Consider the following 24197-nt stretch of genomic DNA (forward strand, 5'->3'; position numbering starts at 1 on the left):
ACATGCCATTGATTCACTCGGCAGTATTTGCCTTTAAAGTTAGCTTCGCTGTAATACAGTAGTATTATGCGATCAAGCATATTAAACGGAAACCTGTGCCACTGTTACGGGACATAGCAGGTTCCTTAATTTGCGCACACTGTACGCCTAATATGGTTGCCGGCAGGCCTTCGAAGTTTTAGAAAGGCTTCCGCTCTTTTGTTGGCTCTAAACGTGTCCTCGACTGTGAATCTTTTAAACTCACCACCTTACGTTCTGCTAGATTTTCCAAAATACAGATGGTTTTTTTTTTCTCCCCGCTTCTCAGCGTACGGCGCCTGCGCGCACGTATATTTAAGGAAAGCCTACTAGGTCCCCTTAACGATACCATATACTAGACACGCATGGCGGACAAAACGAGGGCTCAGATCGCCACAGCAACGTTGGAAACAGCTCTGAATGGCTGCCAGTATGCTTATTAGGTGTCTAGATGCTCGTGCTGTGACCGGAGACAGCGCGTGAATGCCTGCATAATTAAGAAACGCGTACTATGTCCCCTCACAGTGAAACCTTTCCACCCTTGGTGTGCTTCATTGCATAATAGGTCTATATTGCGGCAAAGCTGACCAGTAAAGTTCAATTTAACTGGTAAATGCCAATTTTGAAATCGAAATAACGGAAGTTCAGGCCCATAGAAATGAATGGGCGACGGCCGGGACCTTCGGTTGGAATTGAATTAATCGAAATATCGAAGTATAACTGGAGTCGAATTAATGGAAGTCTATTGTACTGACAAAGCAGACAAATTATACACTGAGCTGTTCCAGACTTCGGCAGCCATAGATCAAATTTGCTGCTTCTGGTTAATCATAGTGCTACACAAGCGACATGCCTTTTCGGTCGAACCGGTTGTGAGAAGGGTCTCATCGTCGTCGCTGGAGGCAACACACTTCCTTCCACATGTTGCACCTAGTTTAAATAACGAGTTCAGGGGTAGTACAGGTGCGCCAGTTGTGGCAAATTGCTGTTGTGACTTGCTGCGCCAAGCTGCGCAAAACGTTAAAAGTGCTTTGTATCACGCCAGAGCTGTTCCAAAACACTGAAGCGGACAACAAAGGGTTTGTGTTCATTCAAGTTCAGAGGGAGTACGTGTATAACTATAGATAAATAGCCTGAGTTTTGTTTACTCCATCCTCAGGATGTCGGCAGCCAACGCAGTCGTGCAGCAACGCGTCATTCAAGCCTCCGTTTTTCTGCATTCATGTGCGATAAAAATACGCAGTTTCGCCCGAAAGGCGAAGCATCAATCGTCATAGAAAATGAGAAGACATCCATACGAACTAAGAATAGCACTTTTATCGGCCGTATCAACTTCTAAACATTCGTTTGCTAAGTAAATTAATAAGGATGGTGTCAGGGCGTGCAGCAAGCATAAACACATCACACTCGATGACTGTGGACACTCGCTGTCAAAACGCTCGCGTGAGGAAATGCGGCAGCAGCAGGGGGCGAAGTGAAATTCGTGCTGTCTATAGACCGTTGTATTGAGGGCACCGCCATTTTGCGATCACAGCGCCGTCTATCGTCCGGCGCCGTGTATTAGTATGTGGGATCGCGCTGGAGGGTGCACGGCGAATGTGGTGTTGACGATGAGTGGCAAGTTTTCGCGCTTTCGCTAGAGGTGTCAACAAGTTGTTTGGATTGGGAAACTTAGCGTGTCGTCCCTAAGCTTTTAGCTTCCGCAATATCGAACGGGGACTAGCCTAGAGGCGCTTTCGCAGTTCTGCCCACGATCGAAAGAGGAGGCGAGGCAAGTCTGAACATTGTTTATACGTAACGCGTACATGTAACGTGTTATTGTATGTCTAGCCTTGAACTCCATTAAGGTATCACTCAGGCGACAACAATCAGAGGTATCTCCATGCGTCACGCGTTGTGCCCCACCAGCGTGCATCCTAACCACGAAGCTTTGAGAAAACAAGTTTTTCTAGTTTTCGTGCTCCTAAAATTTTCGCTGTACGATTTTCTAAACATCGTTTGTCTGACACCCGGGCTTTACAAAATAAAGAACTGTAAAACAACTCGATCGAAACGGCTGTTAACATGGAGAAAATTCGCTTATGATAGTGGCCGCGAATATGCCACGATCAACCAGACACACGCGACACGTTGAAAGATTATGCGCACTCTTAGGTCTCCAATGGTGCCTGTGCGTGCAGAGGCACCTCGCCTACTCAAGAGAACTGAAAAACGAACAACTACTCGTTGCAACAGCAACTTTATTTTCTGCAGTAATACAGTGCGCGATGAGCGGCGTCGACAGCTTGCGGGCGGGATGCTGTAGCACGGGAGAGCCCATGTGAACTAGGGCCGGCCGGCAAGGCACGTACCCAGGATTCTTTTTCGAGGGGGGCCCAACCCGTGGTAACTTTTCTGTGTTAATGAGGGGGGGTGGTACCTTCATTAGTACAAATGTGAATAACGCCCAAAATTCGCAAAAAAACGCGTAAATCCACAAAAGAGAAGTTAAATACGGTGTAGTTTACAGGTACACCTGTGCGATACAGCTCCTTTACTTGGCAAACAAAGAACCACATCAAATGGACTCGCGCAGCAAAGAAGCGCAGGAAGAACACTGCCAAGAACAAGTAAAGAAGCCTCCCGAAAGTGTAAAATAAAGATTACTTCAGTAGAATAGAACTTAAAAAACAGCAGTTGGCAACAAAGGCACACGGACCCTGCGGAGTTGTGTTACTCCGCCAGCCAATCACAAAAGCAAACAAAATCGCCGTCATGCGTACTTTTCAACATGGCGTCATACTTGACACCTCCGGAGCGTCTGCTGTTCTTGAAGAGTCTTTTCATCGGCAGAAGCAATGAGGTGTGCAACAGACGTGGACAAAATGTATGGAGATTGCGCATTTCGCACGAAACTTCACTGCCAACTGAAGTGAAACTTCGCAACAAATCAGGGTGTCTACCAAGTTGACATTTCCAAATTCCCTGAGTTTTCCAGGTTTTTCCTGGGTGCCTTTGCACAATTCCCTGAGTGACGCAGAACTATGTGTTATGTCAAGACGGCCTGAAACCATATCGCCGGATGCTGTCACTCTCTAATAAGCATATAAAAAGCAATTTAATCCAATTTGAATACTAAGGAGTAGTGTTTATGTTATTCAAAAAGAGAATAGAAGGGAGGGGTTAAAAAATGCCCAGCAGATAAAATGTCTTCGAAAAAAATTGCAAATGGAGTCGGACATTCTCAAATACGAATAAGAAGGAGCTGCATACAGAAGCAAATATTTTCGAATATGAACTATTTCTATCAACTGATAGCAAGCTTAGTGGTACGAAGCCCGAACTTTGTCACAATTGAAATTCTTTCTCAACAGCTCGTAAGTCAACCTCAACTGTCCTGACATACTCGCAGCCCGGGCACGACGCCTTAGCACTGTGTTTCACTGCTTTAAAGAGTTTAGTTTGGTTTGGATGAGGGACACCTGCATCTCCGCATCAGCCAACACTTCGTTTTTTGAGCTCAAGCTCTTTCAATACGGCGGCAGCACGCTTATTTTTCCGTTCATTCCTCAATGCGTAGGTCCTTTCTGTTCTTGTCCTCCTTCCGCTACTCGTTCGCCCCGCGGACAATTTGAAACATCTTCTTGGTCAGTTGCACAGTCCACGTCCGATTTTTCGAGCTCCCTAGGGGCCGCGAGAACGCCCGAAAAATCGGCGAGTGGGAAAAAATAAATGCATGTCATTTACTGCCCTTAGGGGCTCAAACCACCACAGGCACATTCGAAAACGCTCTGAATGCCTGTAGGTACACGTATTAGGTATATCGGTGCTCGTTCTGTGACAGGAAATACCGGGTGCACGTGTGTATAATTAAGGAATATATACTGTGTCCCGTGGCAATAGGCCCTTCCCACGCTTGTTATGCTTCACTGCAATACTTGTGTGTATGCTTCACCAAGTAACATTTCTGTATCGAGGCAAAGCTGACTTTAAGAAACCGGCATTATGCAGCGCACCGTGCTTTCCAAGCTTCTAAGCAAATCGCGAGGACCACAAAGAGTCCGTGCCATTGCTGACAGCAGCGAGTTCTTTCAATAAAAAAAAAAACACGGCACCCAACGGCAAGAAGTTTCATAGCTAACGTCGAAGCAGTTAGGACTAACGTTGCCGCAGTAGTGGCTATGGTTGCCAGCGGACCCGTGTGCGAGAGCGCCGGTTTGAGGCGGCGAGGTAATCAAATGGCAGCGGTGGTGGCTTGGATTAATGCCATTTTGGATCTGCGGTCACGGCAAAACGTCCGGAAAATTGGACGGCAAAGAGTTCTTGCGTCCGAAAATTTCAGACGTTCTGACACAGTGACTCAATGCGGTACGGGGTGGCGGTGCCGTGAAGCCGTCCAAATTATTGGGAATCCGAGAAGACGGTCGTTGACTGCACACTGGCAACTCCTCCAGCCGACGACAGGGCGTCAAAGACGATTCATTACGATTCCTGTCTGTACTCAAGCCAGCATTACCGCGACTTTCGACCCTTTCAATAAAATTACAGCTAATTATCCCTGATAGAGGCACAAATACCCTGAGTTTTACCTGAGCTTTCCAGACTACCCAAAATCCCTGGGAATTCCCGGTTTTCCCGGTTTCTTCCGGTTGGTAGACACCCTGCAAATAGTTGTAGCGAAGCAAGCATGTTATTTCAGTTCAATAAAGAATTAGGCATTCGCTAGTTCACTATAATAGGCGAGGGAAAATTACGCGGTAATAATTTTATTTTTGTAGTTACCGCCTTATTTGGGTTACAGAAAAGTTTGTAGTACGAATTATTTGCAGCCTCGCGGAGGAACAGTGGCTGGCGGTTATAAGGGCGTGGGCGGGGCTTCATTGCAGACTTAAGTTGTATCCGATTAGAGTAGCATTTTTTTCAATTAGCTTTGGAAGAATTGTACAGAAATATATATTTGCGGAGCAGTCACAGTTATTTTAGGTCCCTCGTTTACTGCTCTAACAAGTTAAGTGCCACAATCGACTCGTATTGTTATTTGGGAAGTTACGTAACGATGCGTGGCTGCCAGTCGCGTACAACCGCGTATGGCCCAGGAAGCTGCGATTCTACACGTACTGCGCCCACCGCGGAAGGTTAGAAAAACACCTACGTAACCACAGCAGAGAAGTGGCTATACGTTAGGCGGCTTGAATGATAGCTGCAGCAGCGTCATTCAGAACACACGGAATTGCCCTTCACTTCGGAATTGTCCTCCATTTTGGGGGGGGGGGGTGGAGGGAGGGGCTCGGGCCCTCCCGGGCCACCCCTTGGGTACGTGCCTGCGGCCGGCACACGGTAAGCATTGCTTCGTACTGTTTTCATACTACCTCCTCGGTCAACTTTCCACCAGAACGTTGGTTGCCAAGCATGATAATCTTAGAACACGTTTTAACAGAATAAATATAATGTGCATGCACGAAGAAATAGTTAACTTCATCCATTCGCAATAGTTGACCGACTCGAATACACACCTTGGTTTCATATTCCAGTTTGGTCATGGGTGCCGAGTTCCGAGGTCGTCGCCATGCACTCACTGGAAACAAAACCTTCCGAACATGCACGCGATGGCATCAAGTCCTGGCATCGAGCACTACAAACCGGACGCTATCGCAGCGCCGGTGTCAGCGAAGTTGCCGCGGCTGAATTTGCACTTCACGCTCGCTTCCGAAAGTTATTTTTTGCAGCCGAATACAGCAGAGTGGTAGTCCGTCGACCTTGAGTCATCTGACATCGCAGAAATCCCAGACATAACATATTAGGATCGCACTAATTCGCAATTAAACCGCCACCTTTCCAAGCTGCCGCTGACAGAAAACGGAATCCGCACATACTATAGTGCCAGGAGGAGAGCGGCGCGGAGCGCTAGTTCGAGGCTACGTTCCTCCTCGCGGAAAAAACTGTCTATAACTTTTACGCAACGCAAACGCCGAGGACACACAGCACGCACAAAGCTACGGGCCGCGACGTTGCCTAGACTCTTCCCCCAAAGCCCACATCGCTCTCAAGTTACTCTCAAGATACGGCAGCACGACCGTGCGCAGCCGCCACATGCGCAGTTGCAGCCGGACAGAGCACCGGCCCTCTAAGGGGCCTTACGACCTCCCCTCGGCGCCTCGCAAAGTTGGGTGCCTGGCGCGCGAGAGAGGACGGCGCGCTTCCTCTCAGCATTCCTCCCTTTCCTGGCCGAGGAAAGTGGATTCCTGGCCATTGTGGAATAGCTGGAAACGAACAGGCTGACGCAGAAGCAAAACAGGCGCACACTGACGGAACTATTATAAAAATTCATTTTTCCCGGTATGACATTAACGCCTTGCTCCATACCTCCCTTAAAACTTCTACGGCGCGACATTGGGACAACCCCGAACATCGACAAGAGCGCCTCCATAGATTTGACGCTGGATTACAATTCCGGCTTCCACTTCGGTTGCGAAGAAGCCAGGAAACACTCATTCATCGATTACGGCTGGGTGTGGCATACACCAACCGATAGCTTCACAAGATTGGACAAACACGGGACCCTGAATGTAGCGTCTGTCACACTGTCGAGACAATATCTCACGTACTTTGCGTGTGCCCTCAATATGCGGCAGAACGAAGAACACTTAAATCTACAGTTGACAGCTTGGACTCCCGCCCCTTTTCAGAAGAAAAGCTTTTGGGCGCGTGGAGGAGTGTTTACTGTGCCCATCGTGCCATAAAATCACTCTTGAACTTTTTAAGTGAGACTGGTTTAGACGATCGCCTCTAGAAGCTGTGAGACGTGCAGTCAGTGTGAAATGTGTTTGCGCAATAACTTTTTGTGACAAGATTACTTTTTGTATGGACAAGATTACTCTTACGTGTATTGCGTCTACAGTGCGCATTCGCATATTGGACAACGTGTATATAGTATCTCATTGTACCATAACACAATCACCCGCCACCTACCTTTCCCTGTATTTCCCACTTCCCCTTTCCCCAGTGAGGAGTAGCAGGCTAGAGACACGCTCTCCAGGCCGACCTCTCCTTCTTTCTCTCCATTAAAATCTACTCCTCCTCCTCCTATGAGTTGCATATCTTCATACATATCCGGCGAAAAACCAACGCGTGTGCAAGATCATACCTGAAGCAGGGCTGGTTAACCAAACGCGCTCTAATGCTTCGTCTCCCGGCGTCAGAAGGCGCCTTTTCATATTCATTCAATGTGCTTATCTTATTTCCAATAGGGCCCGTGTCGTTTTCGACGAACACCATAGCAACACAGAAGTCGTAGTTGCGCCTGAGTACACCCGCTTTAAGGTGATTTGAAGTGCCCATTTTGTACCACTTTTGTTGAATACTATCTTCTCAACTGTAGCAATGGGGCCATGAAAGGGCTGATAGGGTTGATACAAATGTATATACTGCTATCGGCGAGTTATCGCATTACACTAGCGTTAAACGCGCTTAAATCATGCCCAAGCCTCACGGCCAATTTTTTGGTCACGCGGTGGCCACGACCCCTTTCTTATTAAGCCATAATAATCATGTTTTAACGTAGAAATGGAAATGGAAAGGAGTGAAGTGCACGAAAATGCCGATCGCAACTGCTGGCGAGCGAAAGAGCTTGCACTGGGCCGCTCTCTTGTAGACTTTCGAAAAGCCGATGTTCGATTTGGCCTCGCGCGATTGTCCAGGCTGGGCTGATATCGCGGCCTAGGCCAATCTAGTCCAGTCGCTTGAGGCGAAATTGAACGTCGGCTTTTCGAACAAGTACAAGATAGCGGCCCTGGATACCAGATTGAATTGATAACGTTCCGCTAATGTTGACATTGGTTGGTAACCGCGGGGAAGGGACGGTGGTCGAAGGGGCAGGGCGGGGGGGGGGGGGCACCTGGAATGCCAAAACTCTCCGCTTCAGTCACAGGAAAACAGCATGCTTATGAAGGCTAGGAAGACTGAGGAGAGCCGGGTGCACGTAATGGGAGACAATCTAAACCTTGCCGTAATTGTCAAGTGACCGCCAGACTTTTGCATTGCTCTACGAAACCACAATATCTTCTTACTATTTCCCTGAACTTAAGAACACTCTTGCTGAAAAGGCGTCTAAACATAATTATTTAATTAATTTCAATATTCGTCGCCTTTAAAAACACTATGATGATATGATTGACCTTTTCTCATTCGTAAACCATGCTTTTACTGTTGTCGACCTGAGACCTGGCTCACCACCGAAGACGTGCATGTTTTAACATTACTCATTACTCAGCTAAATTCTGTAACTTCCATGATAGTAGGTGCTGTGGATCCACCATATTGTCGGTGTTACAACATATCGTTTTCAGATCCCAACGTAGAGTCTGTAAGGCTAGAGTTCGAGAGTACTTTCTTGTCTGTTAGTAACCACAAGACGGTATACAGTCGCATTAGTTTATCAGTCACCATATCCTCCTATATTTATTTATTATTTATGTGTAAAATACTGCGGACAAGAAGTCCAAGCAGGAAGCATGGTGAGCAGAATACAAAAGATTACATACACAGAAAAACACGATGAAACAAGCGTGTAACACGTTGTTTCACACAAATTCCTTGGTCGCAAGGTAGACAATTAAGAAACAATTTAACTTGATTACAATACAACTATAATTAATACAGAAAATACCAACATTATTTACACAAATGGTATATAGCTCACGGGCGCTGGGGATATGCTTCAGTTAGTTTATTCCAGTTAGCTAGTGTTTGGGGAAGAAAAGAGTACCGAAAGGTGTAAGTCCCTGCGAAAATTGGTGTTAGAGAATGAGAGTAGTGGGGTCGAGTGGGTCTGCTTATCAAAGGGGATACATCTTGCGGTGTCTAAGGCTAGCTTATGATTAATTAAGCTTGAAAGAAACTCTAGGCGACTTTTCTTTCTTCGAATTTGTAATAGTTCAATGCCGTTCGCGGTTAGTAATGCAGTGGGGGAGTCAGTAGCCTTAAATTAACTGTAAATAAATCGTACTGCTCTTCTAAGAATTCTTTCTAGGTTCTTAATGGTCAATTTTTGTGGGAGGGTCCCAAACTATGGAAACATGCTCAAGTTGTTAAGGAAAAGTAAGAGATTAGCTTAACGTTAGGCGGAGCAGTCCGTGGCGCAGAAGGCACAGTTTCCGGAAAGCGGCACAGCAGATCGTATTTACGTGCAAGTTCCACGAAAAGTCACTCGTTAATGTTAGACCTATATATTCACAGCAGGCTACTTTCAGTAAAGGTGCTGCAGCCAAATTGTAAGCTTAGTCTAAGGGGACTTTCTTGCGCGTTATGGGGAGATAGACACACTTAGTTGCATTAAGAAGCATTCCCCATTGCTCCCACCATTTCAACACATTGCCTAAGTTAGAATTAAGGTCACATTGGTCATTAATGCAGGTAAATTCTATAAACAAAACACAGTCGTCAGCAAATAGACGGATTTGAACTGGGGTGTTAATCATATTGCCAATATCATTAATATATAGCGAAAAAAGTAGAGGACCAAGCACGCTAATATAAAATAATATTATGAAATCATTATTTATTTAATAGTAGCATAATATGAAATTTCGCTCGCAGCTTGGTGAAATTTTGTTCCAACTAATAGGTGAAAATAAAAGTATGCTCTTGTTTGGAAACTTGAACACAGATACAGAGAACCCTACTCACAACACGTGTAGTAAATTAGCGACCAGCATCACTGGACATGCACTTGAAAGTCTAGTTGATGTCCCTTCAAGATGCTTTCCGGAGGCAGTAAAATTTTAATTGACCACCCATCTTATACAATTTGAAGATAAAGCAACTTTCAGGGGCTTTTGAGGTTTCTATTACAGATCAACATGCTGTCTTTATCCTTGTTCAGTCTATAAACTTGCCGCATGCGTGAAAGGAATCTATTTGTGAACTCGACAACATAATATTTATCGACGAAAGTGGGCGCATTGATTTGTATGTGGTATATTCAGACGTCATTCCAATTACCTCCTTCAAGAACTGCATATCTGAAGTTGGAAATACTTACAAAGATGCATCAACTGCAAAATCACGTACCCGTTTTTTTAGGGCCCCTCGAAATCCACGGGTAACGAATGGCTTATTGAAATACATTAATATGGAACAAAGACTTCACAACAAATTGAAGTGTTAACTTTTCAATACAGCCCTAAAATCCCGATATGTACTTTATTCTAATAGACTTACTTCTATATCAAAAGAAGCAAAGAGAAGATAATTTGAGAACTAATTAATGAATAACAAGGGATACACGAAAAACCTGGCAATTTATTAAGACATTTCAGTTTTATCGGTCGATCACAATATCTCTAACATTATTGCTGGTACGCACGTATTAACTGATAATTCGCGCATTGTGAATGGTCTTGGCCGCTTTTATTGCGATAGAAATTATATGGACACCCCATGTGCATTTCTGCCGTCGGCGCCGCCGTGATGTTCCCCATCAAGTCCAAGGGTGATAACGCCGTCGCCGCGCGCCGTATGCTGTATGTGCGAGTGTGAACGCGCGAGGGGAGCCGACGATGGCGGCTCAATCTAACGCGCGCACTGGAGAAAACCTCAGAGGAAACGCGCCGTCTTCGATCGCGTGAAAGGCCGGGGTGAGGGGGATGGGAGGGAAAGCAGGGGCGGTGTTGTCCTCTGGCAGCAACAGCATATTTCACTACCGCACGCAGGGTGAACCAACGATCGCGACTCAATCTCCCGCGCGCAAGGAAGGAAAGTGGGGAGGCAGCGTGGGAGGGAGGGGGTGGGGGAGCGGCGTTCTACTCCGGTAGCAACTGAGTGCTTAGCGCCTTACCTTAAGTGCGTTCTGCATATGGCTCATACCATTTTGCAGGCTCTGTTCTCGCTGCTCAGCTTGCGTTGAAGTGGTATAGACATCACGAAGGTCACTTCACTCGCTGTTTCTGCCGTGATTCCTTATGTCAGCGTCTTGAAACAGAGTATCCGCGGCCATCAAGTGTGATGCGTTTTGCTTGCCTGTGCGCGCTGACACCATGCTTGTTAATTTAGTCAGTAAGCGAATGTTTGCAAGTTTATACGGCCGATAAAACGAATGTCGCTAGTTCGTATAGCTGATATCGCAATTGGTGCTTCGCCTTTCGGGCGAAACTGCGACTTTTTTGTTCATAACGAACCGAATAATGACCATGTTCCGAAATTTCCTTATCTAGCATTAACACAACCTTTCCAGTCGTTTTATTTTTACCCTACAATCTCTGAAGAAGTTGCATACATTATTACTCATTTAGTAGTATAGTGTTTCTCGCTATATTGCCTAGAGGTAAATCTGGCGCGATCGTCGATGGAAGTTTTCTGACGGGTGCTATGCCGTTATGAGAAACACGGTATATGGGTGTGCGAGGTTTGTGCTGACTGGTGTTGTACGAGGCTTCGTCTAAAACGTGGATATGGCTACCCAGATAATGCATTCTTACAATAGAATCTTCATAAAAAGTTTTCATTCACCCGTATTACATCTTTCTGGGAAGTTTACCCACCTGCAGTACATAATCAAGCGAAGAAAAGTATGAAGAGACGACAAGCTCTTCCAAAGAAAGCCCGAATTTGTCTTCCGTTCTCCAACTTTAGTGGCCTGCTGATACTTCTTACGTTTCATATAATTTTACATGCATTCACAAGTCCTCATAACTAAACAAGGCATGTTCTTGTCTAATAATACATTTAAAACAGCTTTTTACGTGCTGTAGCAGGCATAGTTGCTCCTGTACTTTCTCATATCACGAAGTGTATGTTTAAATCTAGTGTTTTTCCAGGATGATATAAAAAGCGACAAAGTCGTCCTTTTGCTTAAATAGGGTGAGCACAACTAAAGTCAAACTACGGGCCCATCTGTATGCTATCGTTCTATAGTAAATTATCGAAAAATCTACATAGCAAAAGTCTCCTAAGCTATTTTAATAAGTTTAATCTTCTGACGCAACAGATATATGGTTGCTGACATGGTTCTTCAACGGGGTTAGCCTTACTTACTCTTACTGACGATGCTTAGTACGCTTTAGATATGGGTCATGTTGCTGGTTCAGTATTTGTTGGCCGCAGCGAAGCCTTCGATACCATAAGTCATACTTTTCCCTTTCATAAACAAGAGGAACTAGGAATTCGCGGTCCAGCACATAATCTAATTTGAAGTTACCTCACGAACAAGTTTCATATTGTGCGAATTGGCGATCCTTCTTATGTTCTCTACCTTACTAAAACAGGTGTTCCGCAAGGCTCCCTGCTGGACCCTCTCTTATTTCTTGCATATATTAATGAAATTCCTTCCTGCCTTTGTTTTACTACCGCGATATCGTGAGCCCACTACCCTTTATGCTCACAACGAGAGTGTGAATGAAGCCGTATATACATTAAGTTCAGATCGGCAGAATCTAACATTATATGTGGGGCGTTATAATTAACCGCACACTTGTCCCGCTAAAACACAGTTTGTGCTCGTTCATATACTCACAGGCGCCTTCTTCATTCCGTTCCTTCTTTAACCCGCCCGGGTCATGTGCCGCTCCCCTGTAATAAAATAGCAGTTCTTGTACTATGTTTAGATGCTAAGCTTAAATTTGACCTCCACGCAAAAGCCATCCTAACGTTGGGTTTGGTTTAAGAATTCCTATGAGAACATGGTGGTACTTTCCCCATTGCATTCTCATTGCGATTTTCACTATGTATTCATTCGCACTCATCCCAGATACTTCATGTTATCATGGCGAAAAACATACTTCAAATGTACAACATCTTCAACACTTGTAAAACCAAGCACTCCGATTCGTCACATTTAAGTAAAGCAGAACACATGCAGTTCCACTTGATGGATCCCTAAATATCTTACCCATATGCTATCTTCTGAAGCAAAAACTTCGTTTATTTATTTATAAAATTCTACATAGAGATCTCTATATTGACCCCCCTCCCCCTACCTACTCTTCTTTTACGAACCCTAATCATACAAGGGTTTCACGGAACAATATTTTGCTCTTATTTAAGATATAAAGTATGAGAAATTTACGTTCAAATTTATAGGCCCGACGTTTTGGAATCAGCTTTCATATGACTTCAAGCAAAAAACTCCCTTACGCCCTCTATATTTAATACTCCAGTCAGACGGGCAAATGGAGCGGGTGCATTCCGCTGCTACTGCCACTCGCAGGTTTTCAGATAGAAAGCTTTAGTGACACTTACTGTGGAATACGCTTGCCCAGTTGAGTGTGTTCGAGGAACTGACTTCGCTGCGTTGAAGAGCGTAGCCTCGATTCGAGGTCAACTCCCCGGCTAGAATTTATGTATTGCAATATGGTGCCATGCGGTAATTAGTAAAAAAAATTAGTGATTTTTTCAATGAATCGATTATGCATCTCAGTTTCTTGTGCATGTAATAATGTCCGCCTTTTCGAGTAGACCAGCTCATGGACTATAATTGTGATATCTGCCACAGGCAATTCCTAAAAACATCTGAAAGTGTTCGCTGAAAACCCGGTAATAATTCCTGAATACGGCGACAATATACGCTGGCGTCCAGGTAACCTCTTTGCGTCAGTGTTTTCTTTAAAAAAGTAAGTGGAACAACAGAGATTTTCCCGACAGTTCGACGGCGCATATCTCGAAACTTGCCATCCTCAGTATTCGCGACAAGTGGATATGCCTCGGATGCTCACTGGCTATATACAGCTCGTAAACTACATGTGTCATAAAGTCATTATTAGAAAATATTTAGCGATTTTCTTAATTAGCCGATTATGCATTACTATTTCTCGTGTGAGTAATGACTGCCGCTTTGTGCTATAAAGCTGTAGAATTTTAAGAATTCCGTATGGTCTAAGCAAAAAACGCATCTCGTATATACAATCCCTACTTTTATTCACAAATTTTATTTACATTATAACATTATAATGTGTTGTGTCCTATTGCGCTGTCATTTATTTGCTTACGTAAAGCTTTACTCTTCTCAGTTTTATGTTTATTAGGATCGAGGTCCCCTTGACAGACTTGAACTTTGGGACCACCTCAAGTTTTACCTAAATATAAAGTAAATACCATAAATAAATGTAAATATAAATCAATATAACAATAAATATGAGATCATGCGATTATTGGGTAGACTAACGATGACCTGACGAAAAATTATAAATTTAGCTAAGTTGTAAATTTACAAAAGCACTATCTCATGTCGGAAACGTGCTGGTTTACAAAGGATTTTTGGCAAATAATGGTTCGAATTACTGCAAGAAATATTAGAGCTTCGTCAACAAACTGTGAATTACACAAAAAAAAAACGAAACGAAAAGAAAAGCCTCGAATGCGTGCGTCATAGCGTTCGACCGAAATTCGAGTTTATGTTCGGGTGTCATGTTTCTGCAGTAAGCGGCAGGCGTAGACGGAAATGCTCCTCGAAATAACCGTCTCACGCATTTGTCTTCAAATACCGAGAGCTTTCTTGAATTTATATATCTGGCACGTGTCGTGACGGGACTGAAAATAACTCTGAGTTATCCGTTACTTCGAAATATCCGAGCTAGAATTACAGGGACTTCACTGTACCTGGTAAACATTAGATAGCGGGCGCGACACACGGAAGTCACGTGTATGACTGCCGAAGCACGGTAATGCAAAAAGGAAGCAGTAAAAAGAATGGCGACCCCTTCATTCAGCTGCCCTAGATTTGGAGTGTTCTGCTACAAATTTAAAATTTGTAGCTCCAATAATGTCGTTTCCGTTCTTCGTTAACCTTCATCAATTTCAAGATATCCTACTCAAATACTAAAATTTATATGGAGCGAAAATTGCTCCAAAAGGTGTTCCAGCTGTACCACTTCTGCGTGCATCATTATTGTAGTGATATGGAGTAATCCCAGAAGAGAGTGGGTTTAATAAAGGGGGAGGGGGGACAAAAAGGGCGCTCAGGGCACTTCCAGCCGCCTGTCGCTAAGTGTCGTGAAGCAGCCTTTCCTTCCACTACCAAAAGGATTGAATATATATTTTTAGCGTACACTTTGACCTGCCTGTGAACGCTTCTGATTGCATCCAAGATTTTAGTGTTGCAATGTGGACCGAGTTGTACAGTTGATGGTTGGAAACCCACTTCGTGCCAGCCCGCCCTACATAGTGAAGGTTTAAAGGAAAACACGTTAACTGCTCATCACACGAGAACACAGTGCTCTTTATTTCCTGGCCGTCCCTTCTGACGGACAAGCAGACTCGCTGTTTTATTAGTTAACCTTTTGGGACATTAGAAAGAACATGCAACGATCGACACTTCAGAGAATGGTTGACCTGCAGCGCGGTTTGTGCGTTTAAGTCTAGATGCACATCAAAGTGATGGTTGAAAATTACTTGTCCTTTTCGAGAGCCATTGCAAAAAAAAAAAAAAAGAAAAGAGATGTGCCCGCGCAATCTTCCACGGGAAAAAATATATGAGGGCGTTATTTGTGACACTTCCACTCGTATTCACAAAAAAATTGTTGGTGGTATTGCAACAAGTCCTGTAAAGCCAACATCAAGGTAATCAGTTGAGGTGAAACGTATATGCAGCAATTCATTAGGCAGACACAGAGTTCAAGAGACACAAGGGCTCTTGTGTCACTTCATTTATGCTTGGAAAAGTGTGAGGTGAGCGGACGTTCACACTGTTTGAGAAGCGCACTGCAGACGCCAAGTTATGTCGCTGATTGGCTCAAGCCCATACGGCTTGCTTGTCCACGAGGTCGGTCGTGAGCACAATCTTGTGTTCTAAACTCAGCAACTCGGCTGAAACAGCACTTTCCTTGCTCCGCTGCGCACCCTGAACGCCACAGCAACGTTTACGTGCCTTTACGATTCCTAATAGAACAAGTGCATGTGAACATCTCTGACGCAACTCGCGGTGCACCCGCTGAGAATATGCAGTTCTCTGCAGAGGTAGTGCGCAGTAAGTCCACACGTATCATTTATTTTAATTTCTGAAGAATTAGCTGCAGGGGGCACTGGCGCCTACACATAATATCGCTCACCTCTCCTTCCTTATCATTTGTATCTATGTGCCCGCTCAGGCCTTTTTATCGGCATTCAGATTGTCGAACTGAAATGCCGGAACACCAATAGAAGAGCGAAACACATTGTTTATTGAAAGCGGTTAAGTGCTGTCGTAGGGAGAGGGAAAATGTTGTGGGCTTTGATAAAAGCAAAAGCGTTGTCCTGTCTTGTATTATTTCCAGCTAGTGCACATACGGAAGCGCACAGGTGTCGATATAGGCTACATCCTTTGTCAGTCACTTTTTAGTATCGAAACTCTACACTCTGCGAAAGAAGGATTTATTAAAAGTAATCAATACAGTATCAGTATGCATAACCAGAATTAAGTTTTACAGATGGAGGGTCCCGAAGAAAAGCCGCCAGGAGGACCTCGTAAGAGAAAATATACAATTTTAGTGCGTATATTAGCAGACAACTCGTTAAAAAAAATGCCGTCCTTTTCACGACCTAAATACTAACACGTTACTTGTCCCAAAAAGCACTACCTTCTTATTAAGTGCATTGTAAGAGTTGAGGAGGACTTCGGGATGAAAAACTTGGGAGGTTTATTTACATTATTTACAGTGAGAGTCAATTAACAGTCTTAAAGTCATTACGGGTAGGCAGCAACTCGGACGCTGCGGCCCGCGGCAAGAAGCTCGAAAGAGAAGAATCAAGGAATGCTCTAGGAATGCTCTCCTGCTGCTCCCGGTCTGCGTCTTTTAAGCCCTTCGGTGTCTCGAAGACACGTCGCGTTCGGCCAATGGGAGAGCCCGCTCAGGTGACGCCATCTTCGGCCAATCGGTGAGGACTTATTTCTCCCTGCGGTCTTGCCTTGCTGACTTGCAATGCGCCGTCACAATAGATGGATGGGGGCGACGCTGCCAGGTTTTCACGGCGCATTACAGCCGTCTTGCTTCGGGACCCACTTTACCCGCAACAGTGCCAGGCTCTCGCTTCACTTTCGGGAAGAGTCAAGCAGTGAATAGCTCCACCTGCGGCACACGAAGTGGGGGCCGCCAACTTGTTTGCACGTGCCACGCCTCAGGAATGTGGTATCCGTGCTTCTGCGCTCCTTAATTAGCCGTGGTGCGATTCGATGTGGTCTGGTGAACTCGAAGTAGGCTCAGGAAACGGTCCCGTATCTAACAGCATGTAGTAAACGGAGGGTTAGTACCTTCTGGTTAGTACTACATATAGTACCTGCTGGTTAGTACTACCTGTTGAAGCTAGCAAAAAGCACTAACTTAGTACTAACTAAATACTACTTCGGTAGTGCAGTTACTAACTCAACTGAGATATAAATACAACAATACAATAGGACCTATTCGATATATAAGTGCCGCTCGTGTTGGCATACGAAGTCGATGGTATTGCAAAAGCATAAGAAAGTAAAATAATAAATATACATGAAAAAAGAGAACGGCGTCCTTTCGCCATACTTTAAGGCGTCATATAAGAGTACATATACGTAATGTTTACCAGGGACATTAAGGCGCACAGACTCCGGGTAAGAATGTTCTACATGTCTCCGACAAACAACGATACGCAAGAACACACGTATAGCACGACAAAGGCGCTACGCGGTTTTAATCAAACGGAAACTTAGAGTATTTATAGTCGTAGTTTGAGGGAGCCCATGTTGTACCGGGAAGCACCTATGTATCTGGTTAAATAATCAAACCTTTGTGAAAAAATTTCTAAAGCTTACTGTCTGCATATATGTGTGCTACGACGTCGCACATAAATGTTAGTCCAACATAATGAACAACACTATCGTTCTGCTTGCTGCGCTATACTGCTTATACGAAGGACAAAAAAGAGACAGACACACATGTGCCAATGATACTAACTAGCCCCAGTCGAAGCTTTATTGAATACTACAGTTTATCTCAATTTTGCACAAGTGTTACAATCAAATCATAATAGGCCATGACCAGACTAGGTAGTAGTGGCTTAGTAGTTACTTATAGCGAATTACACTGGTCGATCTGGAGCACGTTTTCTTGCTCCAGGGCAAAGAAATCGAATTCCGCTGGTCGATCGAGAGCAAGTTTGCGTTTTCCACTGGTCGATTGGGATCGATCGGCTCCGCGAAGGAACGCTCCTCGTTGATCCGCCGAGCAGAGACGGATTTCACCGGAACTCCAACGATGCGTTGGTGTCACTTCCGGATTGGTCGGGTGAATCTGTTTTCCGCTCTTTTTGAGGTGTTGTTTGGTAACGCTGTGCAGCAGTTTACATTCTCGAAATGGCGTCGTTCAACCGTGCGGCAGTGCTCCTTGCCTTGAGCGATTCTGTCAGCAGCTCTAGTTCCTCGGAAAGCAGCAGCAGTGACGACGAGGAGTTGTACGTGCCTTATGAAATGGTATTCAAGGTGCAACTGATCATATCCAGGGTTGCCAGGTCCAAAATGTGAAAAGTAGCCAAAAAATGTTGGAAAGTAGCCAGAAAAGTAGCCAACTTTGGCCACGTACAGAAATGTAGCCAAAAAAGTAGCCACGCTATGGAAAAACGTTGCATTTTCATTTATTATGCAACTCTAAAGACATTATCACAGCCAACACTTAAAGCTGCTTTTAGTAAATGTAAGAACATACAAAAATATTATGAAACGTCTATAAATGACTACAGCTAAGAGCGCTTTGATCAGCATGTAATATGACTAGAATATTGTCACAAATCAGAATCACAGCTCCAGTTCAGGTGTAAATGTTTGAGTTAATCTCGGCGCACATTTCTCGAAGAAGGTCAAAGCTCAAGGCATCCTCGAGCGATCGCTTTCGCGATTATTTACGTGCGATTTTGCGTCTTGGCATCGGACGTGTCGCAGGCCGTTTGTTACGCTCTGCATAGTGAGATGCCCAGTCGCGCGAAATCTCGCAAAAGTGATTGTATTCCAGAATAGAGCTGTATATTTTCAAGCTGGGAACACATACACGGACCGACTACACCGAGAACGCGCCGGCCAGAACGGCCGCTGACATGCTGGTAGCATGTTTACGTTTATCCCGTGACCAGCTGTCCAAGTGTTCGATTTTGCAAACTTCGGGCAGCTTCGGGTTGTCTTAGGATCCCACCTCACGTTGCCTTCCCATCAGGACCGGCACTAGCTGGCTGCCGTCTGGCTGCCAGCGGGCTGCCAGAACTCCGAAAACCGAAGAAGGGTGGAAGGCCTGACGCGGAACGTCAATGCGAAGATGGAACACGCTGTGACGTCACCAGTGCGAAATCCTTTGCATGAAATGAAAGCGCCAGAGTCAGATTGACAATAATGATGGACCAGCTTGAAAAGATTTGAAGTGGAGTTTTTGCGGGTTGGCCTAAATATTTGCTAATGCTGCTGCATAATATGAGCTACACAAGTTTCTATCCAATCTTTACAATAGTGAAGCTATTTCAAAAGTAGCCAAAAAAGTAGCCAAGTAGCCAAGGCATTTTTTTCCCCGCCAACAGCCTCAAAAAGTAGCCAATTTGGCGCAAAGTAGCCAAATCTGGCAACCCTGATCATATCGCGATATGGCTGGCGGATATGGCGGGCGTCCAACTTCCGCTGCGCTCCCTGCCGGAGCATGTTTATTTTTCGCTGGTCAATCTGGATTAGGTCGCACCTTGCCGGATTTTCTTGATCTCTCGTGGATTCAACACCCCGCTCTGGATCGACCAGTGGAATTCACCATTAGTAAAAATTACCAATAAGCCTTTCTGGCTAGTAACGGCAGCACGTCACTAGACCCTGGCTAGTACAGAACTAGTGAGAAGGTAGTAAAATACATAGTAATCTAGTAAACGCGTTTATTTACTCGCTATTTATTAACGTTATCTTTAAGAGGGAAGTGTAACAAATTGCAGTATCATAACAGTATACAATAGTGAGAATGCCATATTTTAACCCTGGTAGTGCACGTAAAGAGTATGACAGAACAAGAATAGGAGTAAATAATTAACACAACACAGTGTCACCACCGTGAACAGTGCTAAAGCGGCCTAGAATGCTCAAACTACACCACCGGCACCGGTACCGCTACTTATAGTCTTCCCGGTGAAAAAGAAAAACTAAAAAAACAGTGCTCTTCCAAGTTGGTTTGTGTGGACTGCACCGTTGAGGCGGTGAAATTTTTGCCAAGACAGAAGCGAAGACATCGGTCATAAACCTGGCACCAACAAAGGCATATCAGCTGCAAAGACTATTCAAATGGATACAAGCACTTAAAAATCGTGCAAGGTAGTACTTCCTCCACACCTTTTCAAACTACCAGAAAGAGCGAGCTACCGGTGCGTGCTGCGTTAGAAAGCATATCTTCGAAGTTCTCATATACTCCGTTGTTGCCTGAAGTCCTATCATTGGTTGTTCTGTGGCTGATAAAGACTTCAATACTTCTATCTGTATCACCTGTACATATTTTTGTATGTCGCGGCATATTTCATTATCTATATGTGGCAATTTAAAAAGAAAAGTCAAATAGGTCAACATGGAAAGCGTGCTGCCATCTACCGGCGCTTTTTGAGGAGTGATTGGTTGCTTGTTCAGATGTTTCCTCAATAGGTGGCAGAAGGAACGCTGCTGCTGCTGCAATAAAGCCATTTTTTATACTGCAATTGCACGAAATATAGCAAGAGATGAAAAATACAGGCAACTAGGAGTGTGCATTAAAACGGGCAAGAAGTGTATGGATATAAGTACTCAGAGTGAAAGGCAAGAGGAACGCGGCGATGGGAGCACGGCAAATACGAAGTAGTACAAGGCGTGTGGAAGGAGCAACGGCTCTCGGAGTTACATAAATAAACTCGGTGTTGCGTTTAAAATTCAGAGCGCAATCTGAACCAGAGATGAGTCACAAGGCTGTTGAAAGATTACCTTTAGGTGCGCACGGACTAACAAAAAATGAGACACTCCAAGGATACGTAGGCTCAGCGTTCTTCGAAGTACGGAAGAATCAGCGCGAAAATTGCTTCCAAAGATTACGGAGGAACAAGAAGGAATATAGATTGAGGGAGGGGGGGGGGGGCGGGGGGCGGCCATTGTATCTAGGTGCCTGCCTGTATTGAGAGAAAAAGGACCTCGTGGTAATTACACTGTAGAAAAAGAAGTGAAAAATAATAGGCACATTATCCTACTTCCAATATTACATAACATATTCACCAAGATAATCTCCAATAGAATAAGGACAGCACTGGACTTTAGTCAACCAAGGGAACAGGCAGGTTTCAGGAAGGAATACTCCACAATGGATCACATGCGTTTCATCAATAAGGTAATCGAGAAATCCGCAGAGTACAATCAGCCTCTCTATATGGCTTTCATAGATTACGAAACGCATTTGATCCAGTCGAGATACCAGCAGTCATAGAGGCATTACGTAATCAAGGAGTACAGGACGCTTACGTAAATATCTGAGAAAGTATTTACTGAGATTCCACAGCTACCTTAATTTTCCACAAGAAAAGTAGGAAGATACCCATAAAGAAAGGGGTCAGACAAGGAGACAAAATCTCTCCAATGCTATCTCGCTAAGGTAGCTTATTCACTGCGTGCTTCGAAGAGGTATTCAAGCTATTAAACTGGGAAGGCTTAGGCGTAAGGATCGACAGAAGATATCTCGGCAACCTTCGATTCGCAGATGACATTGCCCTCTTCAGCAACACTGCGGACGAGTTACAACAAATGATTGAGGACCTTAACGGAGAGAGTATAAGAGTGGGGTTGAAGATTATCATGCAGAAGACAAAGATAATGATCAATAGCCGGGCACGGGAACAAGAGTTCGGGATCGCCAGTCAGCATCCAGAGTCTGTGAAGGATTACGTTTACCTAGGTCAGTTACTCGCAAGGGACATTGATAATGAGAAGGAAATTTACAGGAGCGTAAAAATGGGTTGGAGCGCATTCGGCAGACATTGTCAGATCCTGATTGGAAGCTTACCATTATCATTAAAAGGAAATGTGTACAATCAATGCATTCTACCGGTGCTGACGTATGGGGCAGAAACTTGGAGTCTGTCAAAGAAACTCGAAAATAAGTTAAGGACCGCGCAAAGAGCAATGGAAGCAAGAATGTTAGGCATAACTTTAGGGAGACAGGAAGAGAGCGGTGTGAATAAGAGAACAAACAAGGATAGCCGATATTCTAATTGACATTAAGAGAAAGAAATGAGCAGGATAGGTCATGTAATGCGTAGGTTATATAGCCGGTGGACCATTAAGGTTACAGAATGGGTGCCAAGAGAAGGGCAGAAGACCAGTTGGGGTGATGAAATTAAGAAATTCGCAGGCGCTAGCCGGAATCGGTTGGCGCAGGACAGGGGTAATTGCAGATCGCTTCGTCCTGCAATGGACATAAAATCGGCTGATGATAATGATGAGAAAAAGAACTGGGAAACTAACCAGTGCTATTAGGAAATTACACTGCCAAAACACTGAAAAAAAAACTAACATAGTTACTGATATAGCAATGGCAAGCATGAAAAGACGCAAGAATGAAAGTTGATGCCGCCTTGAAGTTCCTGCATCAGCTCTCCATGACGTCATAAATTTGGACTGTATCCGCAAGCGGCTAGATGATGTTTTATTGGCAAATATAAGCTATGTTACAGTCTAGAGGAGCTAAGGGCTGAGCCTAAAGAGTTTCTGGAGCTTTTACGTCACCACAAGTGCCCAAATAATAAAAATATCGATTTGAAGTTCATGATCACATAATGACGCTCCGGTGTTAAAATGTCCGCGTGAAATTAAGAAAAAAAGACAAAAAAGCTTTGAGCTTCACTTTCCCTTCTGTAGTCAACCTCTTCTCGGCAAGTTAGCGTAACTGGTGCTTTGAAAGACTACGTTGTCATGTTAACATGATTTACTGTTACTATTTAGTGCCCCTCTAAACATAAGGTCAGGCCGGACAGGCCGGACAGGCCGCCATTGGAATCTGAACCTGGCAACGTTTAACGTTAGAACACTATCTAGTGAGGCGAGTCTAGCAGTGTTATTGGAGGAATTAGAGGGTAGTAAATGGGATATAATAGGGCTCATTGAGGTTAGGAGGACAAAAGAAGCATATACAGTGCTAAAAAGCGGGCATGTACTGTGTTACCAGGGCTTAGCGGAGAGACGAGAACTAGGAGTCGGATTCCTGATTAATAAGGAAATAGCTGGTAACATACAGGAATTCTATAGCATTAACGAGAGGGTGGCAGGTCTTGTTGTGAAACTTAATAAGAGGTACAAATTGAAGGTGGTACAAGTCTATGCCCCTACATGCAGTCATGATGACCAGGAAGTCGAAAGCTTTTATGAAGACGTGGAATCGGCGATGGGTAAAGTCAAAACAAAATACACTATACTGATGGGCGACTTCAATGCCAGGGTAGGCAAGAAGCAGGCTGGAGACAAGTCAGTGGGGGAATATGGCATAGGCTCTAGGAATAGCAGAGGAGAATTATTAGTAGAGTTTGCAGAACAGAATAATATGCGGATAATGAACACCTTTTTCCGCAAGCGGGTTAGTCGAAAGTGGACGTGGAGGAGCCCGAATGGTGAGACTAGAAATGAAATCGACTTCATACTCTGCGCGAACCCTGGCATCATACAAGATGTAGACGTACTCGGCAAGGTACGCTGCAGTGACCATAGGATGGTAAGAACTCAAATTAGCCTAGACTTGAGGAGGGAACGGAAGAAACTGGTACACAAGAAGTCAATCAATGAGTTAGCGGTAAGAGGGAAACTAGAGGAATTCCGGATCAAGCTACAGAACAGGTATTCGGCTTTAACTCAGGAAGAGGACCTTAGTGTTGAAGCAATGAACGACTATCTCATGGGAACCATTAAGGAGTGCGCAATAGAAGTCGGTGGTAACTCCGTTAGACAGGAAACCAGTAAGCTATCGCAGGACACGAAAGATCTGATCAAGAAACGCCAATGTATGAAAGCCTCTAACCCTACAGCTAGAATAGAACTGGCAGAACTTTCTAAGCTAATCAACAAGCGTAAGACAGCGGACATCAGGAACTATAATATGGATAGAATTGAACAGGCTCTCAGGAACGGAGGAAGCCTAAAAACAGTGAAGAAGAAACTAGGAATAGGCAAGAATCAGATGTGTGCGTTAAGAGACAAAGCCGGCAATATCGTTACTAATATGGATGAGATAGTTCAAGTGGCTGAGGAGTTC

The sequence above is a fragment of the Dermacentor variabilis genome, chromosome 5 (genome assembly GCF_050947875.1).
Source record: "Dermacentor variabilis isolate Ectoservices chromosome 5, ASM5094787v1, whole genome shotgun sequence".
Taxonomy (NCBI): domain Eukaryota; kingdom Metazoa; phylum Arthropoda; class Arachnida; order Ixodida; family Ixodidae; genus Dermacentor; species Dermacentor variabilis.